General features: G+C 36.4%; 1 pseudogene; it reads right to left on the bottom strand.

Annotated features, from left to right (window-relative positions):
• Nucleotides 1-3,399: 3,399 nt before the first annotated feature.
• Nucleotides 3,400-5,287, bottom strand: part of LOC110124676 (solute carrier family 22 member 10-like) — a 37,304-nt pseudogene continuing 35,416 nt past the window's right edge.

Here is a 5,287-nt window from a genome sequence, read left to right as displayed (position 1 = left end):
AGGTTGGTAACTGTTTTCTTTAACGTCACAGAGAAATACTTTGCTGAGATGTTTCCAGTAATTGACAAAACTGTTTAAAGGTCTACTCTGTGAAAATTCTTTTTTGTCAGCAGTGCCCCAAAGTGGCATTGGACTTTGAGCGCCACATCTGTAAATAAAATAAAATAAACCTGCTGCATGGTTTGCAGTCCGTTTCAGAACCTGTCATTTGCCAGACTTGAAAGTGAACTGTTTTTTTATTTTTCTGTAAAAAGTACTGAAAGTAGGTGTTTTGCTTGTTTAATATTGAATTTTCATTAAAAAAGTTAATGAAAATAGTCCTGAGTTAATTTACAGCAAGTGAAATGTGGTACAATATTTTTCTTTTGGTAAATGATATTATTCTGCTTCAAGTTAAATCAAACCATGAATTCCTGTTGAAAATAAAGTACTTGAAACAGGGTCAGGACAGGTAGTGATTGAGGGCAGAGGGCTAAGCCAGTGGTAAGTGAATTTACCACTTTATTTATTACAGGCTTATTGATTCACTCAGATAACATTTGTGAGGATGTTTTCTGTTCTAGAAATATAGCAGTGTGTAAGATAAGGTCTTCAAGTGTGAGACTATGATGAGTAAGGGAGAGGTACTTTCATCATTTATTGTTATTTGATTTTGATGATGGCCATTTTCACCAGAGCCAGGTGATACCTCATTGCAAGTTTTGATTTGCATTTGCCTGATAATTAGTGACGTTTAGCATCTTCATGAGCTGTTAATCCATCTGTATGTCTTCTTCTGATAAATGTTTATTTAGGTCTTCTGTTCATTGTTTTCTTTGATTTTTTTTTTTTGAAATTGAACTTTGTGAGCTATATTGTATAGTTGGAAATAAATTCCTTGTCAGTTGCTTCATTTGCAAACATTTTCTTCCATTCTGTGGGTTGTCTTTTGATTTTGTTTATGGCTTCCTTTGCATGCAAAAGCTTGTGAGTTTAACTAGGTCCCATTTGTTTATTTTTATTTTCATTACTTTAGGAGGTGGAACCAAAAAATATTGCTGTGATTTATGTCAGAGTCTCCTGCCTGTATTTTCCTAGAGGAGTTTTACAGTATCCCATCTTACATTTAGGTCATTCATGTTCTAGTTTCATTATTTTTCATGTAGCTGTACAGTGTTCCAACCACCACTTATTGAAGAGACTGTCTTTTCTCCACTGTGTATTCTTCCATAGTCTTCCCTCCTTTGTCATAGATTAGGTGACCATAGGTGCATGGGTTGATTTCTGGGCCTTCTACTCTGTTTCATTGAGCTATATTTCTGTTTTTATGCTAGTACCATACTGTTTTGATTACTGTAGCTCTGTAATACAGTCTGAAGTCAGGAAGCCTGATTCTTTCAGCTACATTTTTCTTTCTCAAGATTTCTTTAGCTATACAGGATCTTTTATGCTTCTATCACATTAAAATTTTTTTCTTCTAGTTCTGTGAAAAGTGACATTGGTAATTTGATAGAGATTGCACCAAATCTGTAGATTGCCTTGGGTAGTATAGTCATTTTGGCAATGCGGATTCTTCCAATCCAGGAACACGGTATGTTTTTCCATCTGTTTGTGTCTTCAGTTTCTTTCGTCAGTGTCTTACTGTTTTTGGAGTAGAGGTCTTTTGCTTCCTTAGTCAGGTTTATTCTTAGGTATTTCATTCTTTTTGGTATGATGGTAAATGAGATTGCTTCTTTATTTTTTTTTTCTGATCTTCATTGTTAGTGTATAGGAATGCAAGAGATTTCTGTGTACTAATTTTGTATCCTGCAACTTTATTGAATTTATTGATGAGCTCTAGTAGTTTTCTGATAGCATCTTTAAGATTTTCTATGTATAGTATCATGTCATCTGCAAACAATGACCATTTTACTTCTTCTTTTACAATTTGAATTGCTTTTATTTCCTTTTCTTCTCTCATCATGGTGGTATTTGCCTTATAAATTGAGGTACTTCTATGTTAGGTGCATGGGATTTCCCCAGGTGGCTCAGTGGTAAATAATCTGCCTGCCAGTGCAAGAGACATGGGTTCAATCTCTGGGTTGGGAAAATCCCCTGGAGTAGGAAATGGCAACCCTCTCCAGTATTCTTGCCCGGAGAATCTGACAGACAGAGGAGCCTGGTGGACTACAGTCCATGAGGTTGCAAAGAGCCGGACATGACTGAGTGACTAACACACAGACAATAGGTGCATCCGTGTTTACAATTGTTATGTCTTCTTCCTGGACTGATCCCTTTCTTATCTCTTGTAATAGTTTTTATTTTAAAGTCTATTTTGTTTGATGTAAGTATTAGTATTCCACCTTTCCTTTGATTTCTATTTGTGTGGAATACCTTTTCCTATCCCCTCATTTTCAGTCTGTATGTGTCCCTAGACCTGAAGCAGGTTTCTTATAAACAGCATAGATACAGGTTAATTTTGAACTAAAAATTCATAATAAAAAGTCAGAAATAGAACATTTTGCTTCATGAAAGCTCTTGGCAGTAGTAATACACATAGATACTAATGTTAATATTTTGACTAATACCTAGACATTTCCTTTCCCCACAAGAATAGAGTCTTATTACATACTTTCATTTTTTCCTGCTTTCCTAATTTATGTTGTTTTCTTCCCCAGGAGAAACCTGGAACAGACCCTTCTCTAGAGCCTACAGAGGAAAACACAGCCCTTTCAACAACTTGAGCCTCTAGAACTATGACACAAATACATTTTTGTTGTTAAAGTTACTCAGTTGGAGAGCTTTATTTATTATGAAAGCACTAGAAAGCTAAGATACAATTTTTATAATTTTAAAATATCTTTTACTAGTTTCTTATTTTCCCTACCCTCAATAGTTCTATTAGTTACGGTAGCAAAGTTGCCTAATCTTACAGAGGTGAACACAAGAATTATTTATTTCTTTATTATATTTTCAAAGAGAGACTTTAACTCTGTGTGTCCTAACATTATTCCTTCACTAGAAATCTCATTTCTTTCCCATTTATATCCCAGCCTCTAATGGATCTGAGGATTATGAAATATCATCAGGAATATGTGTCTCACATGAGGACAGGTAGGATTTGCTCTTCAGTTTAGCTCAGTTCAGTTGCTCAGTCGTGTACAACTCTTTGCGATTTGCCCTTACAATAGAGCTAATTGTTGTCACTTCAGTACTAAAGCTACCAATGAGAACAGGGTAGAGGGGATCTCCGCACTTTAGACTGGAACACACAGTGGGTATAAATGACCTTGCCCCTTGTGAAGGTACTGGGCCGAGAGGGAGTATCCCAGGAAAGTTTCAGCCTCCTCAGTGATCTGAGGGACCCACTCAGTGTGTTGCCTTTCTCACCCACAAGATTCAAAGCACACAGTCCTTCCAAGGGGATGGTGGAAGGTTTCCTCACTTATTTTCCACATCCTGGATTGTGTCAAACAGAGGCATATTTCGGGTTTCAGGTAGGAGAAGGACAACAAGACCAGAAAAGATGGGACACACTCCATAGATGATCCAGGGTAAACTGCGTAGATACACCACTAGGGTCATCAAGAGGGGAGCCAGTGTTGCCGCAAACCAAATTACCATCATATCTAATCCCACAGCTTTTGCGCTGAAGGATTAAATGACAACATGTAATAATGCAGTAATAACACACACACGAAACTTGTGATATTTTATTTTGACTTGATTATGGAAGACAGAGGACTTCCCTGGCATCTCAGCAGTAAAGAATCTGCATACAATGCAGGAGATGTGGGTTTGATTCCTGAATCGGGAAGATTCCCTGGAGAAGGAAATAGCAACGCACTTCTGTTTCCTTGCCTGGAGAATCCCATGGACAGAGGAGCCTGGCATGCTACTAGACATGACTTCGTGACTAAATCATGGAAAACAATAGAACACAACTATTAAATACACGGATTTGGTGAAAAACACTTGTTTTTGTGATTTTGCTCTATGATTTTCTACCTGCTTTTCTCAGGGTCAAAGCGTATTAAGACTCACTGTCATCATTTTAAACGACAAGTTACAGAGTGCACCTATTCTGACAAATGGCCTTAAAAAATTAATGAGAGAATACATTAAAGTACTGTTCAAGGAATAGAAGGAACATATCTCAACATAATAAAAGCTATATATGACAAACCCACAGCAAACATTATCCTCAATGGTGAAAAATCAAAAAATTTCCCCCAAAATCAGGGACAAGACAAGGATGCCCACTCTCACCACTACTATTCAACATAGTTTTGGAAGTTTTGGCCACAGCAGTCAGAGCAGAAAAAGAAATAAAAGGAATCCATATAGGAAAAGAAGAAGTGAAACTCTCACTGTTTGCAGATGACATGATCCTCTACATAGAAAACCCTAAAGAATCTATGAGAAAATTACTAGAGCTAATCAATGAATATAGTAAAGTTGCAGGATATAAAATTAACACACATAAATCCCTTGCATTCCTATATGCTAACAATGAGAAAACAGAAAGAGAAATTAAGGAAACAATAACATTCACCATTGCAACAAAAAGAACAAAATACTTAGGAGTATATCTACCTAAAGAAACAAAAGACCTATACATAGAAAACTATAAAACACTGATGAGAGAAATCACAGAGGACACAAATAGATGGAGAAATATACCATGTTCATGGATTGGAAGAATCAATATTGTCAAAATGACTATACTACTCAAAGCAGTTTATAGATTCAATGCAATCCCTATCAAGCTACCAACGGTGTTCTTCACAGAACTAGAACAAATAATTTCACAATTTGTATGGAAATACAAAAAACCTCGAATAGCCCAAGCAATCTTGAGAAAGAAGAATGGAACTGGAGGAATCAACCTGCCTGACTTCAGGCTCTACTACAAAGCCACAGTCATCAAGACAGTATTGTACTGGCACAAAGACAGAAATATAGATCAACGGAACAGAATAGAAAGCCCAGAGATAAATCCATGAACCTATCGTCACCTTATCTTCGACAAAGGAGGCAAGGATATACAATGGAAAAAAAGACAACCTCTTTAACAAGTGGTGCTGGGAAAACTGGTCAACCACTTGTAAAAGAATGAAACTAGGACACTTTCTAACACCATACACAAAAATAAACTCAAAATGGATTAAAGATCTAAATGTAAGACCAGAAACTATAAAACTCCTAGAGGAGAATATAGGCAAAATATTCTCCGACATAAATCACAGCAAGATCCTCTATGACCCACCTCCTAGAATATTGGAAATAAAAGCAAAAATAAACAAATGGGACCTAATGAAACTTAAAA

The sequence above is a fragment of the Odocoileus virginianus genome, chromosome 28, assembly GCF_023699985.2.
Source record: "Odocoileus virginianus isolate 20LAN1187 ecotype Illinois chromosome 28, Ovbor_1.2, whole genome shotgun sequence".
NCBI classification, from domain to species: domain Eukaryota; kingdom Metazoa; phylum Chordata; class Mammalia; order Artiodactyla; family Cervidae; genus Odocoileus; species Odocoileus virginianus.
Note: the sequence above shows the minus strand (reverse complement) of the source record. Positions and strands in the feature narration are given on the sequence as shown.